Below are 14,770 nucleotides of genomic sequence, written 5' to 3'. Positions count from 1 at the left end.
GTAGACTATATAAATGTCTAACCACTATGATGTGCACCTGAAACTAATAAAAAATAGTACTGAATGTCAACTGTGATTGAAAGATAAAAAGTAAAAAGATATGTTCTAAAGGTCGGGTAAAAACTCCCTCAGTTTCCCTAAGACTGAGGGTTTTCCAGGATTACAGACTTTCAGAGCTAAAACCTTGACAATCCCAGAAAAAACCAGATGGGTTAGTCACCTTATTTAACGACAATAGTTTTCAAAGACAAACTATTTTTTAAAAGAATTCAAAATATTGATTTTATATTTTATACTAATGACATGTTGCACTGATAATATTTGGATATATTGGGTTAATAAAATGTATTATTAATTTTTTTTTAACTGAGAGCAACCTGACAATTCTGGCCTGGCTTTGGGCCTTCATCTCCAGTGAGTTCTGAGTGTTGTACCTATCTTTCAAAGAACACAACTTCTTGTTTTATCTCAACAGCATGTGAAGAGCTCTATAGGAGAAACATTTGCCACAGTAAGAATGAAATGAATCATTTCTGCATAGTGAAAACAATGGCATTCTACAAGAGATGTTCCATGCCCATAAATAAGTCACAAAACTTCCTGTGATAGCAACGGCTACATGCAGTTTGATAGCTAAGAAATCTCTTCCCAGTTCCGCCCCCCTTGTATGGGCGGCCTTGAAAAAGTTACTCTCAGCTTCCTTATTTGAAGCCTCAGCTACAGAATAGAATCATTCTATTTTCTCTAGGTAACCATATAGCTGGCTGCAAACCTCCTCTTGCACTGCAGTTTAAAATGCTCTTAAAATACACAAATTATCTCAAATATGTGTGTGATTCTATAGCCCCCCTCCTAAGGCTAGAAAATTATACTCTTGGTTCCTGACATTTTATATTTTATATTCATCTTGCACTAGCATTGTAATCAAAGTAAACATTCAAAATCTCTCATGAAAACATGGCTTTATTTAGTCTCCCTTCTAAATGATTCAACTACCTTATCCCTTTACATTTGGTTTGAAGAAAAATTCTAAATATTATAAAATGCAAATGATCATTTTGAAAGAAAACAATAAGGGGCAATTAGATTAATCAAGATATAAATAAACTGCAGAATCCAACAGAGGATTTGTTCAACACAGCTCATAATTTCGAAACATACAACTTAAGCTAAAACTGAAGGAAGGCCCCTCAAGTGTCCAAAGATATACACAAGCTCAAATTTTACAAATACAAACGCAGGCCTTTTTACTGTTTTAATTTCTATCTTTCAGTAAAGCCACCCTCCTTCACCATAAATGCACACAAACATGTGAATTCTTCAACATGGTGTGTTTTCCTGTCCAGCCCACAGAGCTCAGCAAAACCCCTAGAGCCACTGGGCACATTGAGCAAGTGCGGTCAGGTGCAACTAAACATTCAACATGGAACGCGTTTACTTAATGAATCTCTGTGTATATGGACGTTGGTGACTGATAGCATTAGAACCAGCCAAGCTTAAGGGCCTTTGGCATTCCACGTCCAAACTTCCTAAAATAAGCCCAAGCCCAACTTGAAAACCTACTCTTCTGCTTTTTCACATTTGTGGGTAAAAACATATTATTTTTTACAATTCATTTTCTGGTTTTCCTACATGCCTTCTCTAGCATTCCCAGCGCTCCCTTTGCATGGGAAAGTTGACAGGAGTATTTGTGTCTGGGATGCTAAAACTAAACGGCAAAAGCAACTAGCAATACTGAAATGCTCTCTCACAAAATAGCTGCTGATTCTGCTATTGTTTCAGTTTTGATGTGGATTTTTAATCTAAAAAAACCATTATTATCTTTTTTAAAATGGCCACCAGGACAGAATGTCTAAAGATTGACAGAGCTTCTAAATTCTCAAAAGATAATTCATTCTCTGTGATGAATTCTCCCCAAAAACAACTTTTCACACTGAAAATCTCTCACCTGTTACTGTTACAAAGGCCAGAGATCATTGGCAGAACACAAGTTCATGGAGGTAAATGCTAAGAGAATATTTCCAACTTCCAATCATGTGATGTAAAGACTAAAAAGCCACACATTAAAATGCATATGAACCTGAAATCACCCCCAAAAGTAGTATATGGAGTTACCTTGCTACCTCTGCTGTCTTCTTAATTCTTTAATTCAAATGACCTCCCTCTTCCCGATTTCTTATATCCAGGATTTATTGCTCCCCACTGCCTGAGCTCCATCCACAGAGATTCTAATTTAATTGGTTTGGGCTGGATCCTCAGCATTAATTGATATATTTAAACTCTCCAAGTGTTTTTATGTATCCATAGTTGAGTCACTGTATCTATTCTTAACTTGTCCACTTTCCTTTCCCCAAAAAACAAACAAACAAAAAAGGGCTAAATCTGTTAACTCATTAGCCCCACCTCTTTACTTAAATCCCACAAGTTATTCAATTATACAACTAGCCAAATACTTTGTTGCAAAGCCCCAGTGATTTGGATAAAAAAACAAAGTTGAGCCGGACCATCTGGTGGCACAGTGGATAGAGCATCAGACTGGAATGCAGAGGACTCAGGTTCAAAACCCCAAGGTTGCCAGCTTGAGCACGGGCTCATCTGGCTTGAGCACAGGCTCACCAGTAGGGTGGCTGGCTTGAGCGTGGGATCATAGACATGACCCCATGGTTGCTGGCTTGAGCCTAAAAATCGCTGGCTTGAGCAAGGGGTCACTCACTCTGCTAAGCCCCCCAGTCAAGGCATATATGAGAAAGCAATCAATGAACAACTAAGGAGACTAAGGAGCCGGAATGAAGAATTGATGCTTCTCATCTCTCTCCTTTCCTGTCCATCTGTCCCTATCTGTCCCTCTCTCTATCTCTCTCTCTGTCTCTGTCACACACAAAAAAAAAAGAAAGAAAAAAAAAGTTGAGAATGGACAAACGGGACTTGCTTTCGGACATTATGCACAGAAGAAAGATTCACAAAGTGTGGCTTGCTGTCCTTGCCTTAAGAATATGTTGAGGCCCTAGCCAGTTGGCTCAGTGGTGGAGAGTCAGCCCAGCGTGTGGAAGTCCCAGGTTCAATTCCCAGCCAGGGCACACAGAAGAAGCAACCATCTGCTTCTCCACCTTTCCCCCCCTCCTTTCCCTCTATCTCTCTCTTCTCTTCCCACAGCCAAGGCTCCATTGGAACAAAGTTGGCCCAGGCACTGAGGATGGCTCCATGGCCTCTGCCTCAGGAGCTAGAATGGCTCCAGTTGCAACAGAGCAATGCCCCAGATGGGCAGAGCATCGCCCCCTAGTGGGAATGCTGGGTGGACCCTGGTGGGGCACATGCAGGAGTCTGTCTCTCTGCCTCCCTGCTTCTCACTTCAGAATAATACAAAAAAAAAGAAAAAGAATATGTTGAATGTCCTGACTAAGTAGCTCAGTTGCTTTGAGCATCATCCCAAGACAAGTTTGTGGCTCCATTCCTGACCAGGGCACAGGAAGATATAACCAATGACTGCATAAGTAAATGAAACAACGAACTGATGTTTCTCTCTATCTTCTTTCCTCTCTCTCTAAACTCAATAAGTAAAATTTTTTTAATTAAAAAAAAATGCTGGTGACCTCAGGCAAGTTTACAATCATAACACATTGTTTAGAAAATTGGAATTTGAATCCAGCACCATCCACTGGTAAGTTGTAAGGTATGATTAGCTTGTGATTTCAGGCAACGAATAAATAAACTCTCTCCTAAGTCAATCATTCAATAAAGATTTGTAGAGTTCCTGAAACAAAACTAAAAACATCAAGTGATAGAAAAACCACACTGCAGATAACTCTGGGAAGAAAATGAAAAACAAAGATGACCAGCCCTTGCCATAAAGGGAAGATTATCCATAAAAACTGCAGCAAAATCCTTCTTTACTAAGAGTTGTATGAAATAATTTCTTTAAATGAAGGTGTCTCTACCGAAAATTATTTACCTTTTATGAGTTCTGGAATACTCAGATGTTCCCTTTTTATTTCCAGATGAAAAAAATAAGGCAGAGGAGGGTTCAGATTAAGTTCTTGGGCTTTCATGTAAAGCAGATCCAGGCTGGACCCCAGCTCTGCCCTGGAAACTAAGAGACCTAGGACAAATAACTAATAGGTCACCAGTGTCCTCATCTCTAATAAAAGATAATAGTATCCCCCACCTCACAGAGGTGTGAGGCCTAACTTCAGTAATGCATGAACACCCTGTTCACAGGTCTCTACATGAGTCTGGAACTCAGAACCAGGTCACTGTGGTGCAGGCGTCATGTCAGACAATGAGGATAATTTTGATGGCGACAAATTTGATGATGTGAAGGGAGATGAAGGACTAGCTGAAGGACCAGAAGAATGTTGAGATCCTCTCCCCTGGAGAGTGACCGTAAGCCAACCATAAATGAATCATCACACCATATATGACCAAGCATGAGCAAGCCTACATGCTGGGCACCCGAGCCTTCTGGATTGCAATGTGTGCCCCAGTGAAGGTGGAGCTGGAGCAAGAAACAGATCTCTCACTCATTGCCATGGAAGAGCTCCGGGTCCGAAAGATCCCCATCATTATTCAGCACTACCTGCTAGACGGAAAACTGTGAGGTAGATGAGCTCATCATCCCTGACTGAGTTGGAATTATCTTTCCAACTTTTAGTCTTACACTTTTTATGCATGTAAATAATAAACTATTCAACCTTTCCACAACAACAACAACAAAATAATGCCTGAAGTAATCTTGATTAGTGCTGTTACTTATCGTTGTTATATAAGTTGTCTCCATTTTACAAATGAAGAAATTGAGGCGTAGAAAGCCTAAGTAGCTTGTACATGGCCACAGAGCTGGGTAGTAATAGAGCTTAAACTTCAGACTAAATAATGTAGCTCCAGGGTTTATATTCTCAGTCACTTCTTAGCATTTTTAATATTTTGTAATTTCTAGAATGCTTTTTAATTTTTATATATTGATTTGAGAGAGAGAAAGGGAAAGAGAGAGAAATATTGATTTGTTGTTCCACTTACTTATGCATTCATTTGTTGATTCTTGTATGTGCCCTGATCAAGGATGGAACCTGCAACCTTGGTGTAGGAGGAGGGTATTCCAACCAACTGACCTCAACTGACCTACCCAGCCAGGGCAATTGCTAGAACTTTTAATAGCATATTACATTCACACAGCTGTTCACAAATTATTAAAGTTTACACATATGTCATATTTTAACAGTACTACTCTGGAAGAAGGTAGTTATTGTTTCCATCTTGTATTTGAGGGTTAATACCCTGCCCAAGAACAATATGTTGATAAGTAGCAAAACTAGGACTCAAAATTTCTCTAGAGAACATCATCCATCAGAATATATGCCCATGGTCTCTGTCATTCAAAGATGGCAATGGAGTAGACGGATGTTCCAACTGCCACCTCACAGGACCAAATTCTATTACAACTTAAGAACGATCATCTTGAAAAAACAACTTTGGACTAAACAAAGATGAATCTATAACCAAGGATCACTGAAGAAGCCACACCAAGACTGGCAGGAAGGCCAGAGACACAGAAATGGGTGCCTCGCTCCCAGGAGTGAGCGGTAGCTGAGGGTCCAGAGAAACTCTCACTGCAGGGAGGGTCGCTGTGAAAGGAGTGGGACCTCAGCTTCAGAACCTATAGCCCCAGAGCCTAGAAGAGACACCCAGAAAGCATTTGTTGGTGTAAAGGGCCAGGTTTCTATCTGCAAGAAACAGTCTGAGCTCTTGGAGATGCAGGCTCTGTCTTAAAGGGCCCACACAGAAATTCATGTTCACAGCCACTTACCTGGGGCTCCAGGGGAGGGAGAGCTGAGAGGACTAGAGTTGCATGAAGAGAGTGTAAAGTTGGAGGCCCAGGGAAAGATACTGTGGGGTATGGCCACTGGAACCCCTGTGCTGAGTTATTCTCCAGTACTTCAGTCACCATCTTTCTTGGGTGGAGCAGTCCCCTCTGAGTGGCACCAGCTTGGGAAGAAGCAATTGCTCCACCCTTAGGAGTCCCCACTACTCCAGTCTTTTTTTTTTCTTTTTTCTTTTTTCTTTTTTTTTGTATTTTTCTGAAGTTGGAAACGGGGAGGCAGTCAGACAGACTCCCGCATGTGCCTGACCAGGATCCACCCGGCATGCCCAGCAGGGGGTGATGCTCTGTCCATTTGGGGCATTGCTCTGTTGCAACCAGGGCCATTCTAGCGCCTGAGCCAGAGGCCATGGAGCCATCCTCAGCGTTCGGGCCAACTTTGCTCCATTGGAGCCTTGGCTGCGGGAGGGGAAGAGAGATACAGAGAGAAAGGAGAGGGGGAGGGGTGGAGAAGCAGATGGGCACTTCTCCTGTGTGTCCTGGCCGGGAATTGAACCCGAGACTCCTGCACACCAGGCCGATGCTCTACCACTGAGCCAACCGGCCAGGGCCTCCACTGCTCTAGTCTTGACAGCTAGGTCATGCTGAGAAGCCAGGAGGCAGGGGCGCAACAGTGACTCAGTTTTCTGGTATTCGGCGACACTACTGAGTCTAAGACTGATAATTCTACCTCATGGGAGACTCAGTGGAAACTGTCCAGAGTGCAGGCAGACCAAACCTCTAGGTCTCAGAGGCCACACCCACCAGAGTCCTATGGCCACTCCCTACTGAGGTCTATGAAAATGTCTAGACAGACTGACACCTGGGGCTAAGGGGCAGAGCCACACCCACCACCCTTCCTAATCCCTGAATTGCACAAGCACTAGACTCTAGCAAAGGTTTTTTCAGTGGCTCAGCCCAACAAGCAGCCAGCAGACAGAGACTACAGGAGGCGGGACTTTTAAGTGGACCTTCCCCAGACCCAGTGTAGGTAAAGCCAGCCTAGGTGTGCAGCTTAGTATTTCCATGTGCACCTGGGCTGACCAGAGGCAGCCACACACTCTGGATTGCTTGTAGCTCCAAGAAAGTAACAGGAAGTGTCTCCCACTGGTCTGTGCTGGATTCCTGCCAGGGAAACCTAGGGCTGGTACATCCAGGGGCCAGCTGTGGAGAGCATCAGTTAAGGACCTAACAACCCTTGCTAGAATGGTATTTAAAAAAAGGGCTCCTCACACCTGGCCCAGCTGAGGCAAATAGTGCTTTCTGTGATGAGCACAGAGAGCTCACGTGCAGTGGATAGGGTGGAGCTTCAAAGTCAGCTGACCTGGGTGCTGGATATCCTGCCCTGCTAGGCTAGATTCCACTGGGAGAAGGGAGAAAGGCTTGGAGCATGGATATTTAAAGTGTGAGTCCCTGTGAGCCTATTGTTGGATCTGGTCAAGGAACTTAGCCACTTTATGGGAGGGCACAGTCAGCCCCAAGAGAAGTCTCTCTCAGTCTTCACACCTGAGATCAGGGTCTCAACAGCTGAAAGAAGTTCTGCAGAGGGGACTGTGGGCCACACTCAGTCTGAACCTGCTGTTCGCCTTGTTGGGAGAAATAAAATTTGAATATCCAGCAGTGGCTGATGGAATAGGCTCTGGAGTAGCAGCCACATTCTCCATACTGAGCTCCTGACCAAGAGACCCCTGAACTAGGGGATCCCACTAACACTGTATTCCAAATCTCAGCTGCCCCAACCAACAAGATTGCAATGTGCAGAGGTGTTGGTTGGGTGAGGTCAGTCTAAACCCACACTACAGTCTTTCTACAGAAGACTCTGTGAGAAGACCAGGCAGCTGCAAGAGGAGATGGAGCAGCTGAAAGTAGCAGCAAATCTTACAGAGCCTGGGGCTTTTACAGAGCTGCTGTCATCTTTAAGTAAGAGGAAAATTATTCTTATATACAGGTTGGCCCCTCCCATACTACTCAGGCACAGAAAACTAAGACACAACAGTGAAAAGAGCAGTAACTGCAGACAACTAGCCCACAGCGGGTTACAAACAACAGCTGGTACCAACCCAAGAAGATCTAGAACCAACATAACTGGTAGTGGATGGCAGACAGCACCAACCCTAGACTGAGCTAGCTACACAAGCAGCACACCCATAGGAGGAGTCTTAGAAGGTACCAGACACTGTGGAGAATAAATACTCCTAACAAGACAGACATTGCACAGTGTGTAATACACATGATCAAGGTTGAACCTTAAAGCCAGCCAGTCTAAATGTATAACCATACCCACGAAAGGACTAACTGCATTCAATGGTCACAGACAACAGGAGGGAAAATAGTACCCTCAAGAAGCATTCCTAGAACAAGAAAAACAGGTGGCCTGGAGGTCAATACCACCAAGCCCATCTTTCTCATAAACACACCACAAAAAGTTCAAAGTCAGACAGCGCTACCTAATACACAGTCAAAATGGGCAGACAAAGAAATGAGACCCATATGAAACAACAAGAGAAATCCCCAGAAAAAGAACTAAATTAAATGGAAGTAACCAAACTACCAGCTACTGAGTTTAAAATAATGATTTTTAGGATGCTCAAGGATCTGAGAGTAACAATGGATGGATGTAATGAACACCTAAAGAGAAAGCAAGCATCAAAAAGGAAATTGACATCATAAAAAAGAACCCATCAGAAATGACAAATACAATATCAGAAATGAACCCTGCACTAGGAGAAATCAACAGCAGGCTGGATGAAGCAGAGGATTGAATCAGCAATTTAGAAGACAAGATAAACCTAAGTACAAAAGCAGAGCAGCAAAACAAAAAGAGGCAGAAAAAGACTGAGGAAACTCTAAGACAGGGGTCCCCAAACTTTTTACACAGGGGGCCAGTTCACTGTCCCTCAGACCATTGGAGGGCCAGACTATAAAAAAAACTATGAACAAATTCCTATGCACACTGCACATATCTTATTTTAAAGTAAAAAACAAAATGGGAACAAATACAATACTTAAAATAAAGAACAAGTAAATTTAAATCAACAAACTGACAAATATTTCAATGGCAACTATGCTCCTCTCACTGACCACCAATGAAAGAGGTGCCCTTCCAGAAGTGTAGCGGGGGCCAGATAAATGGCCTCAGGGGGCCACATGTGGCCCGTGGGCCATAGTTTGGGGACCCCTGCTCTAAGAGATCTCTGTGACAACATGAAGAGAAACAACATTCACATCATATGGTTCCTGAGGAAGAAGAGAATGAACAAGAGATAGAGAACTTGTTTGAAAAAATTATAGCTGAAAACTTTCCTAAATTAATGAAGGAAAAAAAATCACACAAGTTCAAGAAGCACAGAGAGTTCAATTAAAGAGGAACCCAAGGAGGCCTACATCAAGACACATCATAATTAAAGCGCCAAAGTTAAGAGACAAAGAAAGAATACTAAAAGCTGCAAGAGAAAAGCATTAATTACCTACAGAGGAGCCCCCATAAGGATGATATCCAACTTCTCAACAGAAACATTTGAGACCGGAAGGAATTGGCAAGAAATATTCAAAGTGATGCAGAACAAGAACCTACAACCAAGACTTCTTTATCCAAGAAGGCTATTGTTTAAAATTGAAGAAGAAATAAAAAGCTTTCCAGACATTAAAAAAAAAAAACCTCAAAGAATTCATTACAACCAAACCAGTAATGCAACAAATGTTAGGGGCCTGCTGTGAAAAGCGCAAAGGAAAAAAATATCTAGAAAAAGAAGATTGTAGATTTAAAGAATAAAAAGGCAATAAATAAATACATATCAATAGTAACCTTAAATGTAAGTGGATTAAATGCTCCAATCAAAAGACAAAGGGTAGCTACATGGATAAGAAAACAGGACCTGTACATAGGCTGTCTACAAGAGACCCAACTCAGAACAAAAGATACACATAGACTAAAAGTGAAGGGTTGGAAAAAATATTTCACACAAATGGAAATGAAAAAAAAGCTGGAGTAGCAATACTCATATCTGACAAAACAGACTTTAAAACAAAGGCTATACTAAGGGATAAAGAAGGTCACTACATAATGATATCCAATAGGAGGATATAACCATTGTAAATATTTATGTGTCTAATATAGGAGCACTTAAATATATAAAGCAGATTTTTATGGATATAAAGGGCAAGATCAATAGCAATACTATAATAGTAGGAGATTTTAATACTCCACTAACATCAATGGACAGATCTTCCAGATAGAAAATTAACAAAGAAACAACAGCCATAAATGACACACTAGATCAACTGGATTTAACTAATATCTTCAGAACCTTTCGCCCCAAAGCAACAGAATATACATTCTTTTCAAGTGCTCATGGAACATTCTCTAGAAAAGACCACATGTTAGGATAGAAAACAAGTCTCAACAAATTTAAAAAGATTGAAATCATATCAAGCATCTTCTCTGATCAACTACAGTAAAAAAACTGAAAAACATTAAAACACTTGGAAGCTAAATAGCATACTATTAAATAACAAATGGGTTAACAATGAGATCAAGGAAGAAATAAAAAATTTCCTTGAAACAAATAAAAATGAACTTACAACAACTCAAAATTTATGGGACACAGCAAAAACAGTCCTGAGAGGAAAGTTCATAGCATTACAGGCATACCTTAAGAAGCAAGAAAAAGCTCAAATAAACAATTTAATCCTGCATCTAAAAGAACTAGAAAAAGACCAAAAAATAAAATCCAGAGAAAGTAGAAGGAAGAAAATAATAAATATCAGAGCAGAAATAAATGACATAGAGGCTAAAAAGAAACAATAAAGAAGATCAATGAAACCAAGAGCTGGTTCATTGAAAAGGTAAACAAGATGATGAACCTTTAACCAGACTAATCAAGAAAAAAAGAGGACTCAAATAAGTAAAATTAGAAATGAAAGTGGAGAAGTAACAACTGACACCACAGAAACACAAAAGATTGCAAGAAAATACCATGAAGATCTGTATGCCAAAAAATTGAACTTAGATGAAATGGATAAATACCTAGAGACATACAATCTCCCAAAACTCAATCTGGAAGAATCAGAAAACCAAAACAGACCAATTACAACAAATGAAATTGAAACAGTTGTCAAAAAACTCCCAGCAAACAAAAGTCCTGGACCAGATGGCTTCAAAGATGAGTTTTATCAAATATTCAAAGAAGAACTAACACCTATTCTTCTCAAGCTATTTCAAAAAATTTAAGAGGAGGGAATACTTCCAAGCTCCTTTTATGAGGCGAGCATAATCCTCATTCTAAAACCAGGTAAAGACACTAAAAAGAAAGAAAACTATAGGCCAATATCCCTGATGAATTTAGATGCTAAAATCCTCAACAAAATATTAGCAAACCAGATCCAGCAATACATGAAAAAAATTATATATCATGATCAAGTGAGATTTATTTCAGGGAGGCAAGGCTGGTACAATTTTTGCAAATCAATAAATGTGATTCATCACATAAGTAAAAGGAAGGATAAAAATCACATGATAATATCAATAGATGCAGAAAAAGCATTTGATAAAAATCCAGCACCCATTTATAATCAAAACCCTCAGCAAAGTGGAAATACAGGGAACATACCTCAACATAATAAAGGTCATCTATGACAAACCCACAGACAATATCATACTCAATGGGTAAAAATTTAAAGCAATCTCCTTAAGATCAGAAACAAGGCAGGGGTGCCTCCTTCCACCATTCTTATTCAACATAGTTCTGGAAGTCCAAGCTACAACAATCTGACAAGAAGAAAAATAAAAGGCATCCAAATTGGAAAAGAAGAAGTAAAACTATAGTTATTTGCAGATGACATGATACTGTATATAGAAAACATTAAAGTTGACCTTAAAACAAAAACTGACAAAAATACAATCATACTTGGAGACCTCAATACACCGCTGATGGCTCTAGATCGGTCATCCAAACAGAGAATCAACAAAGATATAGTGGCCTTAAACAAAACACTAGAGCACCTGGATATGATAGACATCTACAGGACATTTCATCCCAAAGTGACTGAGTATACTTTTTTCTCCAGTGTACATGGATCATTTTCAAGAATTGACCATATGTTGGGCCACAAAAACAACATCAGCAAATTCAGAAAAATAGAAGTGGTACCAAGCATATTTTCTGATCATCAAGCCTTGAAACTAGAATTCAACTGCAAAAAAGAGGAAAAAAATCCCACAAAAATGTGGAAACTAAACAACATACTTTTAAAAAATGAATGGGTCAAAGAAGAAATAAGTGCAGAGATGAAAAGATATATACAGACAAATGAAAATGACAATACGACATATCAGAATCTATGGGATGCAGCAAAAGCAGTGATAAGAGGGAAGTTCATATCACTTCAGGCCTATATGAATAAAACAAGAGAGAGCCCAAGTGAACCACTTAACTTCACACTTTAAAGAACTACAAAAAGAAGAACAAAGACAGCCCAAAACCAGCCGAAGAAAGGAGATAATAAAAATCAGAGCAGAAATAAATGAAATAGAAAACAGAAAAACTATAGAAAAAATTAATAGAACAAGGAGCTGGTTCTTTAAAAAGATCAACAAAATTGACAAACCCTTGGCAAGACTTACCAAGGAAAAAAGAGAAAGAACTCATATAAACAAAATCCAAAATGAAAGAGGAGAAATCACCACGGACACCGTAGATATACAAAGAATTATTGTAGAATACTATGAAAAACTTTATGCCACCAAATTCAACAACCTAGAAGAAACGGATAAATTCCTAGAACAATACAACCTTCCTAGACTGAGTCAAGAAGAAGCAGAAAGCCTAAACAGACCTATTAGTAGAGAAGAAATAGAAAAAAAACATTAAAAACCTCCCCCAAAATAAAAGTCTAGGCCCTGACGGCTATACCAGAGAATTTTATCAAACATTCAAAGAAGACTTGGTTCCTATTCTACTCAAAGTCTTCCAAAAAATTGAAGAAGAAGCAATACTTCCAAACACATTTTATGAGGCCAACATAACCCTCATACCAAAACCAGGCAAGGATGGCACAAAAAAAGAAAACTACAGACCAATATCTCTAATGAATACAGATGCTAAAATACTAAACAAAATACTGGCAAATCAAATACAACAACATATTAAAAAAATAATACATCATGATCAAGTGGGATTCATCCCAGAATCTCAAGGATGGTTCAACATACGTAAAACGGTTAACGTAATACACCATATCAACAAAACAAAGAATAAAAACCACATGATCTTATCAATAGACGCAGAAAAGGCTTTCGATAAAATACAACACAATTTTATGTTTAAGACTCTCAACAAAATGGGTATAGAAGGAAAATATCTCAACATGATAAAGGCCATATATGATAAACCATCAGCTAACATCATATTAAATGGCACTAAACTGAAGGCTTTCCCCCTTAAATCAGGAACAAGACAGGGTTGTCCACTCTCTCCACTCTTATTTAATGTGGTACTAGAGGTTCTAGCCAGAGCAATCAGACAAGACAAAGAAATAAAAGGCATCCATATCGGAAAAGAAGAAGTAAAGGTATCACTTTTTGCAGATGATATGATCCTATACATCGAAAACCCCAAAGAATCCACAAAAAGACTACTAGAAACAATAAGCCAATACAGTAAGGTCGCAGGATACAAAATTAACATACAGAAGTCAATAGCTTTTCTATATGCCAACAATGAAACAATTGAGAACGAACTCAAAAGAATAATCCCCTTCACAATTGCAACAAAAAAAAATACTTAGGAATAAATATAACAAAGAATGTAAAGGACTTATATAATGAAAACTATAAACCATTGTTAAGAGAAATCGAAAAAGATATAATGAGATGGAAGAATATACCTTGTTCTTGGTTAGGAAGAATAAATATAATCAAGATGGCCATATTACCCAAAGCAATATACAAATTTAATGCAATTCCTATAAAAATTCCAATGACATTTTTCAAAGAAATAGAGCAAAAAATCATTAGATTTATATGGAACTATAAAAAACCCCAAATAGCCAAAGCAATCCTAAAGAAAAAGAATGAAGCTGGGGGCATTACAATACCTGACTTCAAACTATATTATAGGGCCACGACAATCAAAACAGCATGGTGTTGGCAGAAAAATAGACACTCAGACCAATGGAACAGAATAGAAAGTCCAGAAATAAAACCACATATATATAGTCAAATAATTTTTGATAAAGGGGCCAAGAACACACAATGGAGAAAAGAAAGCCTCTTCAATAAATGGTGCTGGGAAAACTGGAAAGCCACATGCAAAAGAATGAAACTGGACTACAGTCTCTCCCCCTGTACAAAAATTAACTCAAAATGGATCAAAGATCTAAACATAAGACCTGAAACAATTAAGTACATAGAAGAAGACATAGGTACTCAACTCATGGACCTGGGTTTTAAAGAGCATTTTATGAATTTGACTCCAATGGCAAGAGAAGTGAAGGCAAAAATTAATGAATGGGACTACATCAGACTAAGAAGTTTTTGCTCAGCAAGAGAAACTGATAACAAAATAAACAGAAAGCCAACTAAATGGGAAATGATATTTTCAAACAACAGCTCAGATAAGGGCCTAATATCCAAAATATACAAAGAACTCATAAAACTCAACAACAAACAAACAAACAATCCAATAAACAAATGGGAAGAGGACATGAACAGACACTTCTCCCAGGAAGAAGTACAAATGGCCAACAGATATATGAAAAAATGCTCATCTTCTTTAGTTATTAGAGAAATGCAAATCAAAACTGCAATGAGATACCACCTCACACCTGTTAGATTAGCTATTATTAACAAGACAGGTAATAGCAAATGTTGGAGAGGCTGTGGAGAAAAAGGAACCCTCATACACTATTGGTGGGAATGTA

The 14,770-nt window shown here is 39.2% G+C and overlaps 1 protein-coding gene and 1 pseudogene across 7 annotated transcripts in view; one reads left to right on the top strand and one right to left on the bottom strand.

Annotated features, from left to right (window-relative positions):
- Positions 1–14,770, bottom strand: part of MECOM (MDS1 and EVI1 complex locus) — a 695,135-nt gene that overhangs the window by 661,893 nt on the left and 18,472 nt on the right. The gene's annotated exons all lie outside the window — the stretch shown is intronic.
- Positions 4,267–4,594, top strand: LOC136380059 (DNA-directed RNA polymerases I, II, and III subunit RPABC2 pseudogene; annotated as a pseudogene).

Source organism: Saccopteryx leptura, chromosome 8, assembly GCF_036850995.1.
Source record: "Saccopteryx leptura isolate mSacLep1 chromosome 8, mSacLep1_pri_phased_curated, whole genome shotgun sequence".
In the NCBI taxonomy this organism is placed as follows: domain Eukaryota; kingdom Metazoa; phylum Chordata; class Mammalia; order Chiroptera; family Emballonuridae; genus Saccopteryx; species Saccopteryx leptura.
The sequence above is the reverse complement of the archived record's forward strand: the minus strand, read 5'-3'. Positions and strand labels throughout refer to the sequence as shown.